At 36.9% G+C, this 23327-nt stretch overlaps 1 pseudogene; it reads left to right on the top strand.

Annotated features, from left to right (window-relative positions):
* Positions 1-2449: 2449 nt before the first annotated feature.
* The window catches only part of LOC100429832 (uncharacterized), a 41559-nt pseudogene continuing 20681 nt past the window's right edge, over positions 2450-23327 (top strand).

Here is a 23327-nt window from a genome sequence, read left to right as displayed (position 1 = left end):
ATGCTGTATAGGGCTAGCATATGGGTTTGAGCAATATTAAATTTTTTAAAATTTTCTTATTTGATTCCTATATCTCTTTATCTGCTCATGTTCATTCTAAAAATTTTACCTTCATTCAAATTAGATATGAATTTTTCATATTTCTGTTAGTACTATAAGTTGCACATAACACCCTTAAAAATAGTAAGTAGAAAAAATGAACCAGGCTTCTGAGAACAGGCAGGTTTGTTACAACAGCTTTACCTTTCACAAAATGTTGGAGTTACGAAATTACTCCATGCCAATTATTCTCAATAGCATAAACTGGCTTTGAAAATATTTCACCTTTGAGAGATTTTCCTTTTTCAGCCTGATATTCTTTGAATGATATTTAATAATATGTTGCCATGGTGGGAGATAAGAGGTAAAGAGTATGGAGAAGTGGGATCCAATATTGCATATTAAGGTACTTTCATTCTTATAGGCCAATTTTTATTTATGGTTTGATATGTAACTGTCACACCATACATACTTCAAAAGAGGTAATATTTTGACAAGGCAGGAAATTGCACACCAAAATTTATTTTACCAATACACACACACATAAATACACTCTATCTCCTCCTTTTCTGAATGTAAAAACTGATTACCTAGAGAAGAATGCTTATATTTTAAATATCTCTATTAGATGCCACCTAATGAATGCAAACTTAAATACAAATTTTACACTGTATTGGGAAAATTTAGAACTGTAAATCCACCTCCTAATGTAACACTCATGGTATCTATATCCCATGGCTTTCTAGTAATTGTAATCTGCTTTGCCCCCTGTGTTAGAGATATAATTATGTTAACAGCTTTCCTACACAGGCACCATACATTGCCATTATGAAGCCAGCTTCATTTAATTAGCATCATGTAGTAAATTAGCAGTTATAAGGACTGCTGGGTACAAGGGGATCTCCATTTTCTCACCATTTACTTAATCCTCAGTCAATGTTAAGATTACTGCTCACTGAATTTCCATGGCAAAATCACCATCACCCTTCTCAGATGTTATGATTCAGCATTTGTATGGATTTGGAACAAACACTTTTTTCCAGATGCCCAGAAGTTAGGATTACTGAAGCCCTATCCTGCTCCTGATTGGAAAGAAACAGGAATGCAGAGAGATAATGCCCATGTGAATGAATTCTTTATTTCCAGCTGGCAATTTAAAAAAAAGTGATAAAAAGAGTAGTATTAACTAGGGAGTAAATGAAAAGGCAGAGTGATTCTTTTAAAAGGAAGTTCACAGATTTTATTAGCATTTTAGAGAGAAGAGTTTTTTATGTCTAGTGCTGGGTGGCAACACGTAAAATTACATTATTATTTATCCCATTATTAGGCTTATAGTATGCTGTAAAGATGACAAATAACTTCTGTGTTTGTTTCAAGTATATGCTTAGTAATTCATTATGGCTCAACTTTGTCAGGAATTATTTTCAGAGTAGCAAAAACCACTAGTTTGAAGCAGAAATTATCGTAATTCTAGAGCATCAGACAAAAACTTAAATTTATTTATTTGCCTAGTAATTATTTGCCTAGTAATATATTTAAAATCTCATCTCATTGTGGTATTACAATGTAAGTTAATTATGTAACGATATATGAAAAAACTCTATAAATAACTTCCCATTCTTATCTTTGTATTGGAGGATTGAACTAATAATTCTGTCTCCAGAAATAAACAATGAGCAAAATATTGCTAGATTGTCAAAAACAGCCTAAGAAATTCTGTCGATTTTCCCTTTGATTCTACAAGTGCCCTAGCAAATAATCTAAGAACACTAAATATTGCACATGCTTAGAAAGCATTTCATTTATATTGAAGGTAAAAACTACACTCAAGATTTTTACCACTCATCAAATAAGTGGAAGCAATGAGAACATAGTTTAGACTATTTGTTTGAGTGTTCACTCACTTAATAAACTTAACATATTTGGATCCAGATTATGAGCCACAGGGATTCCCCAGCTCTGAACATCAATTGGCTGCTGTGTGGATCCTAGAGAAAAGATCACCTAGTAGCAGGAGCTGGGCCCAAGAGTGGCTTTCTGCCATCATTGGAAGCAGGCCACTGGTGTGCAGTGTCTATCTCTCAGAGCGGCCAGTTCTCTGTGACCCCTGGCCTACTTGGCTGGCCTGGCCTTCTGCAGTAGTTGGTCCCAGACCCTCATATCTCTCAGGGACACAACCCAATGGTAAGCTGCCACATGCCTTGTTCAAGGTACTTTGGCCTTCTGCTCTGGAGAGTCTCTATTCCCATGGAGTCAAGAAAGGAGCAGAGGGCCGCTGTGAGCTCACACAAGTATATTAGCTTGCCAGACCTGGTCCTGGAGGCTGCAAGCTGCTAGCAGAGAAGAATGCCAGTTTGCACCCACTTGGTGACATTCCCTGCACCTTGTGGCTTATACTTTGGGTGCTACCATGGCTGTCTTAGAACCAGATGCCCCTGATAACTTACCTGAGAGGATGGCACGACGGTTAAGTATGAAGGAATTGACACTGTGTGAAGCAAATGTTCATCAGTGGAAGACAGAAGCCAATGAGAAAATTATTTGACCATCCTTTCTCTGAAAAGATCCTTTGGAGACAGAGTTATTCATAGAAAACCATCCTTTCCTAGCCACTCTTCCTCTTCTCAATCTTCCTTCCCTTGGAATTTACTCCTCATCACATGTTAGCATGTAAGATGGTAGGCTCAGTTTTCCAGGGAACTAAATCAGCTAACTACCCAACTGAAGAGAATGCGTAGGTCTCTTGCCAGCCATCTAGATATCAGAGTTAATACATTAAGCTAATGCCCTTATCTCATTAGAAATTCCCGCAGCACTTTAATCAGATCTATAAACTATTCTATTACATACAATTTAAAAATGCATCATTCCTTGGTTTTAATGCACATGATATTGGAAAGTAGCAAACTTGAAAGAAGATGAGGGATTTTTACACTGTTATTTGTATCAGAGGACTGTTGAGAGACAACAAGGAAAATAATCATTAAAAAAAGAATAAATGGCCAGGCGCGGTGGCTCATGCCTGTAATCCCAGCACTTTGGGAGGCCGGGGTGAGCGAATTGCTTGAGGTCAGGAGTTTGAGACTAGTCTGGCAAACATGGTGAAACCCCATCTCTACTAAAAATACAAAAATTAGCCAGGCATGGTGGTGCATGCCTGTAATCCCAGCTATATGGGAGGTTGAGGCAGTAGAACCACTTGAACCTGGGAGGTGGAGGTTGCAGTGAGCCGAGATTGAGATGGTGCCATTGCACTCCAGCCTGGGCAACAAGAGCGAAACTCCATCTTAAGAAACGAAACAAACAAAAAGAATAAACAATTAATGCAGTATCAAGAGCTCTAAACAATTTAATATGTTTTGCAGCCCTTACTGCTGTAAAATTCAATACAAAACCTGATGTTATAATAATAATCTGGATTATAAGGAAAAAACACAAAATTTTTGTTATTGTATTCCATTTATAGAAGACAGGAAAGTTCCTTGGAAAATTCTCAATTAAATAATTAAAAATGTATTTGTGTTTAGATTGAATATTGATGCTTGATTTGTCAGAGCTAGACATTCCAACAAATATGTCCATGTACAACTTTTATTCTCTAAGTCTCCAGGTAACATTTAATTTTATGTTTTTCAAGGAGCCAAATAGTTCCATTTGGCAATCTAAAAATATATAGAAGAATACTCATTGTAACCAGGAAATATTACGAAGTGATATGTCACAACTGATTTTTTTTCCTCTTCTGGCTGTGTGAGAGAGATTAACATTACTTTTCCACAAGCCTAGGCTATTTATTAAAAATACATGAGTCGTATATGAGGCAAGAATCATGATAAGCACCTCACAATGAATTTCACTGAGAAGCACACAAAATAGGTCCTAGGATTATCAACTTTAGAGAAAGTGGCACAACCTGCCTAAAGGCTGTGAGTTGGTAATTGGGGAGCCTGACTGGAGCCCAGGCAATGTGGCCACACAGTCTGTGCCCCTGATCATCACATTTACATCTATTCTTGCTACTGTAAGTTAAAACAAAATGCTTTTATGTGAAACTGTTATTTTTGGTCTTATTTTTGTTTATGGGGGAAGAACAGTGGTGCATAAATGTAATATCAAGACGTCTCTTTGTGTCACAGAAGAGACTTGAACCTTAGTTCTCAAAGTTCCAAAAAAGTCTAAAAAATAAAAAAACAGGCCGGGCGCGGTGGCTCACGCCTGTAATCCCAGCACTTTGGGAGGCCGAGGCGGGCGGATCACAAGGTCAGGAGATCGAGACCACGGTGAAACCCCGTTTCTACTAAAAATACAAAAAATTAGCCGGGCGCGGTGGCGGGCGCCTGTAGTCCCAGCTACTCAGGAGGCTGAGGCAGGAGAATGGCGTGAACCCGGGAGGCGGAGCTTGCAGTGAGCCGAGATCGCGCCACTGCACTCCAGCCTGGGCGACAGAGCGAGACTCTGTCTCAAAAAATAAATAAATAAATAAATAAATAAATAAATAAATAAATAAAAAATAAAAAATAAAAAAACTGAGGAAAGTGAATATTTTAGAGAAAGAAGAGAATGCTAAGACATGGGTGAGCAGCACTAAGTGGCCAGAATTTTGGTTTTGGAATGAGCTGGTCCCGTGCTTCTAGATGGAGTTCGGGGAGCATTGTGTGCTGAATCCCTTTCTGAGGACTTGGTGTTTACTTTTCATACATGTGCCTTACCTTCATTTTTCACAGTGTGCATCTGCATTATGAAAACCGTTATATACTTATCCCTATAATTTTTCCATTATCAAGAATGTTCCAATTTTAACATTTTCTTTAAAACATTTATACTTTGTTATATTGCTTGATAATGATAAAGCACTGTCAATTTTGAGATTTTTTTTTTGCTTTTATTTGATTTTTATTATTTTTCTTGAAAATTTTTTTGGTTTAACTCAATTCATAAGAGAGAGTATAATTTTTAAAATTAGTTAATTTCCTTAATTTCCATCACAGGAAATTTTATTTTCTTTTAGATGGAGTATTGCCCTGTCATCCAGGCTGGAGTGCGGTGGCACAATCTCGGCTCATCGCAACCTCCACCTCCCTGGTTCAAGTGATTCTCCTACCTCAGCCTCCCGAGTAGCTAGGATTACAGAAATGCGCCACCATGCCAGGCTAATTTTTGTATTTTTAGAAGAGACAGGGTTTCACCATGTTGGCCTGACTGGTCTCAAACTCCTGACCTCAGGTGATCCACCTGCCTTGGCCTCCCAAAGTGCTGGGATTACAGGTGTGAGTTACTATTCCCGGCCCAGAAAATTTCCTTAATGAGTTTACTTTATATTTTGTAATTTGAACATGTTCTTATAGTGTGCACTGTTGTTTTCTGTGCATTTTCTCCTCCTGAAACTATCTGCTCTCTCTTCTATTATGGGAAACAAAAATATTATATTTACATTAGTAAGAGACTGGGAAGGCTTGAGGGCAGCGCTCATAGTTATGTCTTGGAGTCCCCAGTCCACTGCCTTGTTTTCACAGAAAAGAAAGGTCTTTTCCATTGATGGGCTCCCTGATTCTCCTTACCTTGGTCAATCTGACACATTAATCTTAACGTTTCTGCTTGATGCCTGGTTTCTATGAAGCTTATTTTTCCTCTGTAAAAACTATTAACGTGCTTGTTCTTATTCAACAAGTGAAAATAACTAAAACAATAAGTATTGATACATTTAAATTTGAATTCTCAATCAATCTGTGTAAATGTTTGCCTGCCATTTGTCATGATCAGTATGCACAGGAACACCAGGGAAAATGAGTTCAATCATTACAATTAATATGATACTATTAATCCACTGTCATGTTTGAGCCTGTAGTCTGCTGACTTTAAGAAAGATAATTATCTATAAAACTTATGGCAGAAAAAGAATAGCATATTACTATTGGATGCATGCTGACCTTCTATCTCAGAGTAAAATAGACTTGTGACTTATTTCTATATCAATTAGCTAGAACTTAGGGGAAACCGCTAGCCAATTAAGATAAAGCAGAAAAATGACCTTAAAGGCTAATCTTTGCTTCAGAGTATAACTCGAAATATTTTTGGTAATGTATAAATCCCTATTTTATGATGTAGTTAATTTAGCTTTCAAGGTGAAGTACGAATGGAAATAACCAACTGGACCATTTAGACATAATGACTTGCTTCTAAACTGTCTTTGTAAATTGAATCTTTCTGATTAAATAGGACTTTAATGTAAACATGCATTATTATGCTTAATTTTTATTAATTTTAAAGATTCAGTAATATCTCTTAAGGTAAATTACTTGCAAATGGCACAATTGTGTTAACTGCATAGATAAAAGCATATTAACACTTTCTTAACAATCAAGTGTTGAGTTGAATGTTAGACTTAAACTTTTAAGTTCAAAACACTATACAACATTACCTAATTAAATACTTATATAAAACTGAATAAATCTCATATCTTTCCCTTACAAATAATTTTAGAAGTATAAAGTTACTATAGTACAATTTTTCTTTCCATACTTCTAGTTCAATCTAGCAAATGTGGTTGATAATATAGTTTATGAGATTATCTGTATCAGTGTAGGTTTACCTAAATCACAGAAATAAAATTTCAAAAGGTAGATTATTACCAGCTAGAAAAATGATAAAAATTCTTAGAAAAGTTTCAGATGTTTCACTTACATAAGTAACCCATGATTTTGTTTATAACATATCGTTTCCATTTTTTATTGGAATAATAATAGTATTTGGGATAGAATTTCTAAAATTTCACATATTAATCTTGGAAAATAACTACTATTTTTATTTTCTTGTAGGTAAGAACTGAGTGTTTCAAAATATATCTGAATGACTGAAATATTGATTTCTGTATTTAAGGTCTAGTTATTTCTACCAATAATCTGTTACCTCTAGAATCTCATCAATATCAGTACTGGTAGGATGTTTAATGTCCAGGGACTGCTACTTGGGCAATTTCTCTATTTGTTCCTTCTCTTCTCCTCTCCTTCCCTCCTCTTCTCTCTCTCCTGTAATTCTCTCCTCTCTTTCTCTTTAGTTGAGATTCTCTACCTGCTCTTTATCCTAATTCAACTCTTCTGATGACTCAAATATTACCAGTTTGAGGAAGCCTTAAATAGATATAAGAGTTGTGTTCCCTTGCTTTCAATAGGGTTTCTCTAACCCTGGCATAATAAGCATTACATTCTGCTTAATTATTTACATATGTGCCTGTCCCCATTTCCTCACCAAGAGATCCCTTGGAAAGCAGGGCCAATGTCTCCTTAGCTCTAGAACAATGTGTGAAGCACAGATTTGTAATGAACGCTTATTTTGTACGTAGATAATTGTATTTTTAGGCCCACTTTCCCAACTGTTCAAATAAGTTAATCTTGTTCTCTATGAATACCTTCAAGATGGATTAAATGGGATTTTATAGACTAGAAAATGTATTTTCCCCTTTAGAGGTACCCAGTACAGGTAGGAGGATAATATATTTAGGATATATTTTGGGATTTCTAAAATGCTATAGGAGGAAAGGAAGTTAAATAGAACCAGCACATTATCTTACTAATCTGAATCAAGGACCCAGAATCCCTACACATGTCTTCCCAACCAGAGAACTGGAAAGTGTCTTCACATATTGCAATCGAGACCAGGAAGTATCTCCAAATTATGTCTACCATCTTGTACATTCCTATGGAGTTGCATGAAATGCCACTGAAGTATGCAGGGATGACACCAGAAATTAGATTTAATCTAGGAGTCAGGATATGAAATGATAGACCATTCAGTGATAACCACATCAACAAGAGCAGCAAAACGATTGCAAGATTTATTGATGGCCTTCATCATGACTAAAATTGCTGATGGATATTAGTTATCTCTCAGAATTATAATTCATCTTTCTTAGTAGTTATATAAATCCTGTGTTCAGGTGAAACCCCTGGCAGCTTTACAAAAATATCAAGCTTTACATGGCTAATTTATAAGAAACACTACAGGGCATCTAAATGGTCTTATTTGAAAATGTTGATCAATAAATACTAAAATTCACACTCTAAAGGTAAAATAGTTATGACCTCCACCATCAATTAAGACCATTGGAACATGAAAGTTTTAAATTGAGTACTAGAAGAAATAACAATGAGCTTCCATTTATCAGTAATTTACTGCCTGCCAATGTACTAAGCACTGAAATTTTAAACATTTCTCATTTATGCCACTGTATACTCAAAGAAATACTATTATGCATATTTGATAGAAGACATAATAAGCAAGGTTCAGTAACTTTCACATTGTGACTAAGCAAGGGTTAATTCCAAACCCAGCTGTGTCTCCCTGCTTGAAAACGCTCTACTATTAATTACTAAACTTCTCAACTATTCCTAGTAAAATGTCTTCTCTGCTACTATGGCAGAAGTATTAGCTCTGCACTATAAAAGAAGAAAAACCTTTAGGTAAATTAAATTTAATAGAGTTTAACTGAGCAAAGAACAATTCACAAATCATGCAGCCCCCAGAACTATAGTAGGATCAGAGTGACTCCGGGACTGCCACATGGTTGGATAACACTTATGAACAGAGAAAGGAAGGTGACATACAGACAGCAAAACCAAGGTGCAGAAACAGCTGGACTCGTTACATCTGAGCCTTTGCTTTATTTGAACCTGGTTTCAACAGTTGGCTGCCTGTGGTTGCCTGAAGTTTAGCTGCTGTGGTTCTGTCTACAGATCAAGTTAGGTTACAGATTACTACGTAAACCTTTAGACCAAACCTAAAATCTGTACAGAGGCAGCTTTAGTTGACCAAGGCCATTTAATTTAATGGCACTTTCCTCCTCACTGGGAATTTGGCTGTTCATCTAGATGTATTAGTTAGTTGCTTAGAGAGGAAAGGTAATTATAATTTTGTGAGAGGACAGAAGAATATTCCTGGTGGAAAGAAGATAAGAATGTCTAAAGATGCATTTTCCCCTTTCTTGTGTATTAGGGATCACATTCTTTAATTGAATAGGAAAAAACATCTAGAAATAATAACAGTCACCATTTACTCAGTGTTCAATATGTGCCAATTATTGTGGTATTTTACATATATTATCCATAATTGTTTATAAAACTGCCTCAAAGTAAAAGTTTGTTGTTTTACAAATGAGAAAAATTGGGCTTGGAGAGCTGAATGATTTGCCAAAACTCAAAGAGAGCTAATGCTAGTGGTTGTCAGGCATTGCATATAAATGCCTATAATAATAAAATGCCCATATGCTCTCTGCTCTGGCAAGGTTGAGAAGATTGACAAAATTGAGGGATGAAAGTGTCTTATATAGAGGTGAAAGGAGATGGTATCACTAGCAAGCATTCTTTAAGAATAAAGATTCCCACCCTCCCCTGATTATAATCATAATTCAACATTTCTATTAAAAAGTAACCCATTTTAAAAATAATGCTCATATACCAATCAATAATTATGCTTATTATTCAGTGATTACATAGAACGTGCTCTTTACCACATAATCTATTCTTTCAAGAACCTTGTTTTTAAGTGAAGTTTGCACTCCTATCTCTGGCAAAAAAGGGCACAGAGACTTAGAAAGGTTAATGATATTGCCAAAAGTACTGCAGTACATTTGTGATTAAAATAGGGATTCATACTCAGAACTGGTTAATCCCTTGCCCTATATTCTTATCTAAGGAAACCATCCTGTTACTACCATCCTTTTAATGCATCCTATTAATAACATTTCATCAGGTGAATGCAAATTACATCCAAAGAAACATGCTTTCGACAGAAAAATTGAGATCTTTGAACTAGATGAAGAGTATCTAGCCTTAGCTAACTAGAATTTAGTCCCATTCAGGAGCTGTCACAGACATTAAGACATTGTGACTAAGACAGAATCCTTATCGGTTGGAAATCACTAATAGTTGAGGAGAAATAGTTGAGTGATATTATGATCACCAAGAATATTGCTTATCCCTGCAGCATACACATCAAACCATCCCTTAGTTCTGAGAATAACTTAATGTGCTGTGATATCAGAGTCTCATTTGCTCTGATGCTGAACTTGTAAACTTAAGTCTATTATTGTGAAAGGATGGGGCTGGGATAATCAGAAACTTAGCTGTATTCATAAATGAGGTATTGATATCTCAGGGAAAGAAAAATCAAGAATATAGTAACATTGTTGAGAATCTGTTAGGATTCTTTTGTATGAGAAAATTAAGACAGGATCATAGGATAATTAAGGGAACTCATTTTTGATATGCAAATATAACTCTAAAATGTAGATTGATAAACCAATGTTCACAAGATAGGTCTCTAAAGAAAAATATTGCAAATTTCTGTATTTCTTATCAGTCACTTGGATCATAACATAGAAGCCACCTTTTTCATATTTGTGGATGACACAGATTTAGGAGGATTATCTAATATATTTCATGACAGTGGCATGGTTCACAAATCTTGATATGCTAGAATGATGGACTGAAACCAATAAAGAAGAATTTGACAGAAATAAATAAAAGATTCTCCATTTAGATTAAAAACAAGTTACATAAACACAGATTCAGAAAGAATATATAATTTTTGCTATCTCAAAAGCAGTTCAGTGAAAATGTTGGTGATAGAAGAAGTTAGTGAGAGAAACCAACAATTAAACAAGAATTTTAAAAAACATTAAACTCTAGGTTGTTTTAATGAGAATGTTAACAGTATGCAATAGCTCTATGTCAGGGTTTTTCAAAGCTGGAGTCAAGATCCATTAGTGAGGTCTGAATCACTTTGTGGATCCTAAAGAGAAAAGTGTTTTATTTTTATTTGTTATAACTAAAAAAAAAATAGAAAAGGATAGAATGGAATAAAAAGAACAAGGGAACATTGTTCATGCAATGGGTATAAAGAAATAGTTGTGTATACTTGTGTGTATCTGTGTGTGATTATCAGTTCCAAGAAAATAAGTATTTTTTATTATACCAATTACTTCTGAATACCCGGTACATAGATGTAGAAAGTTGCATAGCACATGAAGTGTGCTCAATAAATGTTATGTACTGAATTAGGATGAAAAATGTATTTTTTTTTTTTTACTGCAGGTTATGTTGAAAAAGTTTAAAAGTCATAGATCTCTGTTACTTTACAAAGTCAAGTACACTGGGACACGAGAATAACTGAAAAATTTGGAAGACATGGCAACAATTTGCAGAGCCTCTAAATGAATTCTGCCATGCTGGAGCTATCTGTTTTAGAAACCATATAATTTTGGAAACTGGAAGCTATGATGCTTAACCCCCAAAATTCCTGGGACCATGATAGATGTCTTCATACCAAAAAAGGGCTTTCAAGTGAAAGGATAAGTATTTCCGCAGGTCTAGCACCATGAGACACACTTTTTAAAAAAGTACTTGCATTCTTAATATTGTAGAAATACACAAACAATACATTTTTCAAAAAATATCAACAGTAGGGAAATGAACTGCTTTTTAATACTTTCAGTAGTAGATGGTGACCTGATATTGATTTTGTTTTTAAAACAGAAACATTCCCACATTTGCAATGAGAATAAATACTGCAAGTTCTTTGTAAATCCACTTAATTTTTAATTCAGTTTTCCTTGATGCAAAGATTATTACCATATTAAAAAAAATAAAGTAATTAGTTGGCTAGTTGGTTTGTTGTTCTAGGAACAGAACCGGTACTGTGAAATAATGCAGAAAGCAACTGAATTAGAATATATAAGCTGTTAAGGGCATAATATAACCAAAGGACAGAATAATATCTTTCTGAAGGGAGACAGAAAAATAGATACCTATAAATCAGTGTATATTTCGTCAGGTTTTTAAATACATAGATTTCTAAATGATTTTGGATTATATTAAGATTAATGTCTAGGATATTTATTATCTTCCATTGACCTGATAATTCTTATACTGTATTTTTAAAATACTATTTTTATAAACACATACATATAATATTATTTACAAAATATTATATAAGATAAAATAGATTTATTGTGTATTTCATGCAATATACATTATTGTAGAGTATTATTAATTTTTGGTAGAAAAGTTTCATATTATTAATTTTTTTAAATAGTCTTATCTAATCTCTGTTTTTTCAAATGAAATCTAGAATAATTTTGACAAGTTACAAAAGCAACCTCATTTGTATTTTATTTGAATCTTACACCTGTAATTCATGAGAATGAAAAGGTATTCTTAATTATTCTTCTTTCCATCCATGAATATAGTATATCTCTCTCAGTTAAAAAAAATAATGTGCTCCAGAAAATGTTTAATAAGTTATTCATATATATTTTTATATGTACTAAAATACAATCTTGTGCATTTAATAGAGCTACATATTAGGAGTCAACATCTCAAAATAGTTTTAGATAGACTTGATAAGCAAAATAAAGGATTGAACAAATAAAAGACATTCAAGTTATAATTTTACGGAGTTTATACCTGCAATTTAAAGACAATGAATGGTTAGGCATGCTTGAAATTATTTAACAGGACAACATGTTACATTGAGAGTTAGAAGTAGCTCAGAAAATGCTCATGACTAATATGCTAAGAAACCTCTGCCTGAAAAGAACAAACAGAAAAATATAAAGAGCAATAATGCCAATTGCACTATAACTTGACTATATTTGAAATGTAGTCAAAATACACTTCATTTAACTTACGACACACAACAGCAATCCCATTACTCATTTTATACACTTGAAATAATATTGTTCTACCAAAAAGACACATGCACTCCTATGCTTATTGTGGCATTATTTTCAATAGCAAGAACAAGGAATTAACCTAGGTGTTCATCAACAGTGGATTGTTTTAAAAAAATGTGGTACATATACACCAAGGAATACTCCATAGCCATTAAGAAGTCATGTCCTTTGCAGGAACGTGGATGCAGCTAGAGGCCATTCCTGTAAGCAAACCAAGGCAGAAAGAGAAAAGCAAATATTGCATGTTCTTATTTATAAGTGGGAGCTAAATCTTGGATTTACACAGACATAGATGGGAATAATAGGCATGGGAGACTCTGAAAGGGAAGGGACAAAGGCTGAAAAACTTCCTATCGGGTACTATGTTCTCTACCTGGGGTGTGGTATCAACACAAGCCCAAAGCTCAGCACCATGCAATGTACCCTTGTAACAAATCTGCACATGTGCCTTCCAAATGTAAAATAAAAATGGAAATTAAAAAAAAAACTAATACCAATGAAAATACAAAAAGCTAAATATGCACAAATCTCAGGGACCAAGCTATGAGAAAATGTTTACTGAGCAGGTTCTTTGTGTTAAGCATTGCTTCAAAGACTGGTGATGCAGGAGAAAATGAGATGGACAGTCTCTGTTCTCATGAAAATTTGAGGGAGCAGGTAGGGAGCTGTGGGAATGTGGAGGACGCTGAATGTGAGTAAGTAAACTACTAAACTGCTATAAAACAAGCAAAAAGTGGCAAGATAATTTTACATGGTGATAAGCGAAGGGAGAATATAAAATGGGATGGGAAGAAGAATAATTTGTTCTGGAGTTGAAACTGTATTTCAGGAAACAGTATTACAGTTAGTTTTGTAAGCACAGTCCAGCTTGACTTAAGATGACTGCAAATAATTAGAGACTATGTTCAGAGAGTAATTGAAGGTGGTGAAAGTGTATACAGAACTGAGTCACAGAATATAAACAGAGCCTTCTCAGCTTGCTATTAAGTAGATTATGTTCCTCAGTCCCTTTCTTTCTTTAGAGTGTTTTCTCTGGGCGGTGGGGAGGTGGGGAGGTGGGGAGATGGGGAGGAGGAGGAAAAGAAAGAGAGAGAGAGAGAGAGAAAGACAGAGATAGAGAGAGGAGACAGAAAGAGAGAGAGAGATGGGGGAGACAGAAAGAGGAGAGAGAAAGAGGGAGACAGAAAGGGGAGAGGAGAGAGACAGATACAGAGAAAGAAAATAAAGAAATTGAGAATTTTGTGGAATTTAATAATAAATCTATTAAAATGTTGATTTTAAAATGCCTTTCGTCAATTGCCTTATTTGGACTATTTCTTGTTTTAAAAAATCAACGTCATAAGCTTCCTTTCATATTATGTTCTGGACACACACTATACTTAGATTCTTTCAAAACAGAATAATACGGAAGCTCTTAGGAAATTTATAAATCAGTAGAAAGGAATGATTGCTAATGTTAGAACAAAGCAAATGTCATAGAAAAAGTATCAAGTACAGTATTACATGTACTTAAATGAGCTGTGATAAAGAGAACCTTTGAAGTATTTCATATTCACAAAGAATGAAATATGACTTCTACAATATTTCTGAAATGAATAATACAAGGTTGTTAATGGTTTGAATGTTTGTCCCCTCCAAAACTTATGTTGAAGTTTTGTTGCCAGTGTGGAGGTGCTAGGCTGTGGGGCCTTTGGGAGGTAGTAAGGCATGTGTTCTACCCTCATGAGGGAAATGAATGCCTCATAAAAGGGTGAATTTGGCCCTCTTTTGTCTCTTTGCTCTTCTGCCTTCTGCCACGTGATGACACAATTATACTGCCCTCACCAGATGCTGTTGCCTTGTTCCTGGAATTCCAAGCCTATAGAACTGGGAGAAAATAAGTTTCTGTTTATTAAAAATTACCCAGTCTCAGGTATTCTGTTGTGGCAGCACAAAACAGACTAAGACAATGTTCAAATAGAAAACATACTAAGTATGGACATTTGAAAGATTCATAAAACATCAGTCAAAAATGCTTTACTCATTAATTGTGAACTTGCACATGGGTAAATTTTGTTTCCAATGTTTGGAATATGTAGTTAAAATATGGCTTATTCTTTCTTCATATAAATAATTATTAAAAGTAATTTATTCACCAAATAGATTTCAAAATTTTTATTGAAAATGTTTGATTAGTGACCTTATAGATTATAGCATCTGTAATTAAGACTGAAGAATGGGAGCGCAAAATATAACAATTCTCCAAGGACTATTATCACATGTTCATAAAAATATTGTAAGATTAAATATTGCATTAATACATTCCTGCTTAGGAGTACTCTTATAAAATGAAATGACAAATCTGTTTCTCCCTGAGGCAGTTTGAAACATAGATTTGATGACTAAACTCATGAAGTGATTAGTGTCCAAAGCATAAGACTTTTAAAACTCCAATATTTTTATAAAAATGATTTATCATTACATTTGTTAGCAAAAGTAATGCATAAACATAGATATTCTGGATGCTAATTATGCATCTCAACTTTTATTTAATTACATGTCCTAATTATACAACTTAATGTATAGTACTTATGCCAATGAAATAATTAGAATATATGACTGGAACTGTTGGTATATAGTAAAAGATCTTAATCTATTTTAGGTAGAAATGAGAAAAAACACATAGTCATTCCCCACTTTTCTTAAATAAGGGAAATGAAAATGACATCTTAAAAGGAGATTAAATAATATATTATAAATAAGGGTAATATTTGTCTAGGGAACTGTTTGTATCCAGTGTCTATGGAAATTCTGTTAAAAACCACAAAAATTCACTATATATTTAATCACACACGACATGGAAATTCTGACACTATAACATTAGTAAAGATAATCAGCCACATTGTTGTACTTGATTTTTTGAGCATATATCATTCAACATAATTGTAGAGATGAAAATACTAATGTCAACATGGCAGATAGTGGAGACATAAGCTAAGAAAGCCTTATATTTCTGTAGACAGGTAAGTTGGTCAGGTTATCAATGTACATGCATGTTCTCAATAGTTAAATCCCTGTGATATATGGGTACCTTAATTTTCATAGAGCACTGAAGAAGTATGATATTAAAGGAAGCTCCTGAAAGATAATCTCAAAATAGGTAGGAAACCATTATTGACCACTGTTTAAGTAATTAGGTGAATGGCTGTGCAGAACTTTATAATGGATAGATTAGGAAGATGTGTTGGTTAATACTGAATTCAACTTGATTGCTTTGAAGGATGCAAAATATTGATCTTGGGTGTGTCTGTGAAGGTGTTGCCTAAGGAGATTAACATTTGAATCAGTGGGCTGAGAAAGATTCATCCTTAATTTAGGTGGGCACCATCTAATCTGCTGCCACCATGGCCAGAACATAAAAGCAGGCAGAAAACCATGAAAAGACTAAACTGCCTTAGGCTCCCAGCCTACATCTTTCTCCTGTGCTGGATGCTTCTTGCCCTCGAACATTGGATTCCAAGTTCTTCAGCTTTGGGACTTAGACTAGCTTCCTTGCTCCTCAGCTTGCAGGTGGCCTATTGTGGGACCTTGCGATTGTATGAGTTATACTCCTTAACAAACTCCCATATAGGAGATATCTATCTATCTATATCTTTCTATCTATCTATCTATCTATCTATCTATCTATCTATCTATCTATCTATATCTATCTATCTATCTATCTATCTTGCAGTGGTATCTTTTGCAAGTGAAAAGCAATCGAGGTATCTCTGAATATGACACAAAGCCAGAGAGTTGATATACTCCTGAGGTAGGATGATAAAGGTATATTCCTGACCTTACCAGCTGAAGGCAAATTGCTTCTGATGGGCCTTATGGACAGGAATGGAAAAAAAGGCATTTGCCAAGTCAATGACTGCATACCAGATATCAGGAGATGTGTTAATTTGCCTAAGCAGTGAAACCACATCTGGTAGAGCAGTTGCAACTGGAGTCACCACTTGGTTAAACTTACGATAATCCACAGTTATTCTCAAAGATCCATCTATCTTCTGAACAGTACAAATAAGAGAGTTGAATGGGGACGTGGTGGGAATCTTTCGAATCCTTGGTGATGGCACAAATCTCAGTCCCTCCAGAGATGCAATATTATTTATTATTTACTATTTTTCTAGGTAAAGGCAGCTCTATGGCTTCCATTTGGCCTTTCCCACCATGATAGTCCTCACCCCACCAGTCAGGGAGCCAATGTGGGTGTTCTACCAGCTGCTAAGTATGCCTATGCCAATTATGCAATCTAGTGTTGCGGAAACTGAGGACTGGAGAGACAAATGTGAAGAACAGGAGGATTGTTTATTTTAGGTATGCACCAGCTTAGTGGATTCACATCCAAAAAGGTTTGGATGCCACTGCCACTGAGGAAATTAGCATAGGATGAGCCTGGGGACCCACTGTAAGTCAGACCTGAGCTAAAATTTCATTAATTGTCTGACCTCCATAAGGCCCTACTTTAACTGGAGGACCACAATGATGTTTTGGCTTCCCTGGAATCAATGTCAGCTCAGAGCCAGTGTTTAGTAGTACCAGAAATGTCTGATCATTTCCCTTTCCCCAGTGCACAGTTACCCTGGTAAAAAGCCAGAGGTCTCCTTGGGGAAGGATGGGAGAAAGAGTAACAGCATAAATTGTTCGTATTGTAGTGGGGTCCTTCCTTGAGGGGACCCAGCCTCCCCTTCATTCAACGGGTTCTGGGTCTGTAAACTGGCTCAAGTCTGGAACTTGATTGATGAGCTGTGATTCTGTTTTTATAATTAAAATTATGATTTTTGTCTATTCAACCTGGAAGTTTTCTGCTTATATAAATTAAGTAGTAATGCAGTAGGTTTCCAATCAATTTCACTTCTAGCAACATCATGATTAATTAGTCAATGTCAGGGCTCTACACAAGTCAGACTATTCTGATTGCTGCTCTGCCTCTGCTGTCCATTCCCATAGCTATGCTCACCTTGCGTTTGATGGTTGAGTGCTGACACTTGGCCCCTGCTACCTCAGGATCCAATTATTCCCATTGTATTTACATTTTGTAGTTGAGTGACTGTGGTTTCCACTGTTAGATCTGACATACAGAGGAATTATGGGGCTCTTCAAAGATGTAGTACTGCCCTCACAAATCTATTTCACAAGGCATTTTTCAAGGGTATATCTTCTAAACTCTCCCAGCTAAGATGAGTAGGTGTAAAGTGATTAATCCCCACCACCCCAATGTCCCTAAGCCTTGGGATCCCTTCCTCTACATTAAACCAAGGGAGAGCAGGCATTTCCAGCTCACTCACAGTGGGCCACATTTTAATCCATATTTCAGCTAACCAAGCAAATAAACTATTACAACCAATTTTAACTCCCAAGCTGCAATATTAAATGCAGAACCCCTACACAGTGGGTTTAAATCAATAAATTCAGCCTGATCGAACTCTGTTTTTCCACCATTAAACCCTTAATATCCATTCCCATGCCTGTTCTCCAGATTTCTGCATATGTAAATTAGAAAACTCAAGCAGTTTGAGTGTAGTGCACCTCCTCATGGGCCACACTCTCAACCTCACCTCTAGGGCCATGCCCAGACTTTAGTCTAGTTATAGGTCTAGAAGTAAACAGGGTGTTGGGGGTGACTCCGGAAGTGAATCAACATTATCTTGCCTGGCAACTGCCTCAGGGGAGGCCATCACTGTTGCCTCAGGCAGCGCAGGGTTTATATCCTCAGACAAAGATAGAAAGGCTGATGGCAGCATAGGTTCAGGAGGGAATGTTGCCCCTACTGGGGATGGGGAAACTGTTCCTTCTGGCAAAAAAATTTCATCAGAGTTTACAAACTCAGTGTCCCCAGCTTCATCGGGGTCCTCCCACACATCCCCATTCCACATTTCAGGGTCCCATTCTTTTCCAATCACTGGCCTCAGTTTAACAGTAGACACCTGGTGAGGCTGTGCATGCGCCTTCCATTGCAGGGCAGTCATTTGCGTGATAAGAGCTTGTGTCTGATTTTTGACAATTTCAATTCATTCTCTGCAAGAGATAAGACTCTCACTCAGGACAATCTTAGCAGATTTGAGGCTCAGTATCTGCTTCTGAAGCTGGGAGATAGAATGATAGAATCCCTGAGTACATCATTTCCTTTTATCACTTTGTCCAGTGAACTTAGGAGCAATCAACCAACTTCATTATGTTCCTCGATTCTCCACATATAGTCAAAGGTATTATGCATAGAGTCACTAAACTCCTTGCTTCTCACAAGCAGTGAATCAGGAGTGTCAAATGTACTTATTTTTCATAACTCTCTAAACAGTTCATGCCAAGAACTATCAGTGCTCTTCATACTTAGAAGTAGATTGCTTAGCATTTTTGGGTCACTCCACCGGGAAAAAAGTCAGGATCTGCTGCGGTGCTTGCTGAAGGCAAAGGGAATACAGAATGGGTAGTAGAAAAAGGTAGACATCAATACCAGCTATGACCATGTGAACAGCTGCAGAAAGAAGGACTGTAACTGTAACAAGTATTTCCTTCTTTTGTGAAAAACATGTTTGTGCATGTGTACATTTGTGCTAAGAAAATATCTTCATTTTCTTTTTCCTTTATCATGTGACATAAGATTTATTGACTTAATATCAGTATTTAATTATTGTTAACTGTATGTAATAGCATTCAGTTTGGGGACTGGTGTGTTTTCCATTTGTACGAATGATACATTATGTTAGGCATAATTATAACATTATTGCCTTTTTTGAAGATTATGTATGATCTGAGGAGATGTGTATGGGTTCCAGTTGACAAGGGATGGACTTGTGATGGTTAATATTGAGTATCAACTTGATTGGATTGAAGGATGCAAAGTATTGATCCTGGGTGTGTCTATGAGGGTGTTGCCTAAGGAAATTAACAGTTGAGTCAGTGGGTTGGAAAAGGCAGACCCATCCTTAATGTGGTGGGCACCATCCCCTCAGTTGTCAGTGAAACCCGAATATAAAAGCAGGCAGAAGAACATTAAAAGACTAGACTGGCTTAACCTCCCAGCCTACATCTTTCTCCTGTGCTGGATACTTCCTGCCCTCGAACCTCAAACTCCAAGTTCTTCAGTTTTGGGACTCAGACTGGCTTCCTTGCTCCTAAGTTTGATATATATATACAAACACACACACACACACACACACACAGATAATATATGTGTATATATATTATATATATCATATATAATAAACTGGATATATATATCCAATTAATTGTTTCTCTAGAGAACCCTAATACAGATGACAATTCCTGAATAATCGCTCTCAAATTCACTAAAATGGGGAAATCACCCAGTATGTATTAGCCAATGTGATATGCTATAAATTGCACACACTATAATAATGTATTCTTAGGGGAAACATTCCTAAATCTAACTACCAGTTTATAGAGAATATGAAGTATAGAGATTCATGTTAAACTATGCTATGAAGTTATGAGTCAAATTTAAAGTTTAGAAAGTTCTAGAATATACAATTATGTAGCATCAACTATTAAAGGAGGTTTAAGAGACACAGCAACCAATTAAAATATGTGAATCTTGTTTTGGTCCCTATTCCATCAAAAATTGTAAAAAAGACATTTGTAAAAGAATTAGAAAGCCTTAGAAGTAATGTATTAAATGATATTATTGGATTATTGTTTATTTTTTAAGGTGTTATTTTGCTTTGGTTATGTTTAAACAAATGTCCTTATCCATCGAGATACACACAGACATATTTATTGGTGATGTGATGTGAAGTATGAGATGTATTTTAAAAAAAACTAGTAAACAGGGGGGTGGAGCAAGATGGCCGAATAGGAACAGCTCCAGTCTCCAACTCCCAGCGCGAGCGACACAGAAGACCGGTGATTTCTGCATTTTCAACTGAGGTACTGGGTTCATCTCACTGGGGAGTGCCGGACGATCGGTGCTGGTCAGCTGCTGCAGCCCGACCAGCCAGAGCCGAAGCAGGGCGAGGCATTGCCTCACCTGGGAAGCGCAAGGGGGAAGGGAATCCCTTTTCCCAGCCAGGGGAACTGAGACACACAACACCTGGAAAATCGGGTAACTCCCACCCCAATACTGCGCTTTAAGCAAACAGGCACACCAGGAGATCATATCCCACACCTGGCCGGGAGGGTCCCACACCCACGGAGCCTCCCTCATTGCTAGCACAGCAGTCTGTGATCTACCGGCAAGGCAGCAGCGAGGCTGGGGGAGGGGCGCCCGCCATTGCTGAGGCTTAAGTAGGTAAACAAAGCTGCTAGGAAGCTCGAACTGGGTGGAGCTCACAGCAGCTCAAGGAAACCTGCCTGTCTCTGTAGACTCCACCTCTGGGGATAGGGCAATAACAAACACAGCCGAAACCTCTGCAGACGCAAACGACTCTGTCTGACAGCTTTGAAGAGAGCAGTGGATCTCCCAACAAGGAGGTTGAGATCTGAGAAGGGACAGACTCCCTGCTCAAGTGGGTCCCTGACCCCTGAGTAGCCTAACTGGGAGACATCCCCCACTAGGGGCAGTCTGACACCCCACACCTCACAGGGTGGAGTACACCCCTGAGAGGAAGCTTCCAAAGCAAGAATCAGACAGGTACACTCGCTGTTCAGAAATATTCTATCTTCTGCAGCCTCTGCTGCTGATACCCAGGCAAACAGGGTCTGGAGTGGACCTCAAGCAATCTCCAACAGACCTACAGCTGAGGGTCCTGACTGTTAGAAGGAAAACTATCAAACAGGAAGGACACCTACACCAAAACCCCATCAGTACATCACCTTCATCAAGACCAGAGGCAGATAAAACCACAAAGATGGGGAAAAAGCAGGGCAGAAAAGCTGGAAATTCAAAAAATAAGAGCGCATCTCCCCTGGCAAAGGAGCGCAGCTCATCGCCAGCAATGGATCAAAGCTGGACAGAGAATGACTTTGATGAGATGAGAGAAGAAGGCTTCAGTCCATCAAATTTCTCAGAGCTAAAGGAGGAATTACGTACCCAGCGCAAAGAAACTAAAAATCTTGAAAAAACAGTGGAAGAATTGATGGCTAGAGTAATTAATGCAGAGAAGGTCCTAAACGAAATGAAAGAGATGAAAACCATGACACGAGAAATACGTGACAAATGCACAAGCTTCAGTAACTGACTCGATCAACTGGAAGAAAGAGTATCAGCGATTGAGGATCAAATGAATGAAATGAAGCGAGAAGAGAAACCAAAAGAAAAAAGAAGAAAAAGAAATGAACAAAGCCTGCAAGAAGTATGGGATTATGTAAAAAGACCAAATCTACGTCTGATTGGGGTGCCTGAAAGTGAGGGGGGAAATGGAACCAAGTTGGAAAACACTCTTCAGGATATCATCCAGGAGAACTTCCCCAACCTAGTAGGGCAGGCCAACATTCAAATCCAGGAAATACAGAGAACGCCACAAAGATACTCCTCGAGAAGAGCAACTCCAAGACACATAATTGCCAGATTCACCAAAGTTGAAATGAAGGAAAAAATCTTAAGGGCAGCCAGAGAGAAAGGTCGGGTTACCCACAAAGGGAAGCCCATCAGACTAACAGCAGATCTCTCGGCAGAAACTCTACAAGCCAGAAGAGAGTGGGGGCCAATATTCAACATTCTTAAAGAAAAGAATTTTAAACCCAGAATTTCATATCCAGCCAAACTAAGTTTCATAAGTGAAGGAGAAATAAAATCCTTTACAGATAAGCAAATGCTTAGAGATTTTGTCACCACTAGGCCTGCCTTACAAGAGACCCTGAAGGAAGCACTAAACATGGAAAGGAACAACCAGTACCAGCCATTGCAAAAACATGCCAAAATGTAAAGACCATTGAGGCTAGGAAGAAACTGCATCAACTAACGAGCAAAATAACCAGTTAATATCATAATGGCAGGATCAAGTTCACACATAACAATCTTAACCTTAAATGTAAATGGACTAAATGCTCCAATTAAAAGACACAGACTGGCAAACTGGATAAAGAGTCAAGACCCATCAGTCTGCTGTATTCAGGAGACCCATCTCACACGCAGAGACACACATAGGCTCAAAATAAAGGGATGGAGGAAGATTTACCAAGCAAATGGAGAACAAAAAAAAGCGGGGGTTGCAATCCTAGTCTCTGATAAAACAGACTTTAAACCATCAAAGATCAAAAGAGACAAAGAAGGCCATTACATAATGGTAAAGGGATCAATTCAACAGGAAGAGCTAACTATCCTAAATATATATGCACCCAATACAGGAACACCCAGATTCATCAAGCAAGTCCTTAGAGACTTACAAAGAGACTTAGACTCCCATACAATAATAATGGGAGACTTCAACACTCCACTGTCAAAATTAGACAGATCAACGAGACAGAAAGTTAACAAGGATATCCAGGAATTGAACTCATCTCTGCAGCAAGCAGACCTAATAGACATCTATAGAACTCTCCACCCCAAATCAACAGAATATACATTCTTCTCAGCACCACATCGTACTTACGCCAAAATTGACCACGTAATTGGAAGTAAAGCACTCCTCAGCAAATG

The sequence above is a fragment of the Macaca mulatta genome, chromosome 6, assembly GCF_049350105.2.
Source record: "Macaca mulatta isolate MMU2019108-1 chromosome 6, T2T-MMU8v2.0, whole genome shotgun sequence".
NCBI lineage: Eukaryota > Metazoa > Chordata > Mammalia > Primates > Cercopithecidae > Macaca > Macaca mulatta.
Note: the sequence above shows the minus strand (reverse complement) of the source record. Positions and strands in the feature narration are given on the sequence as shown.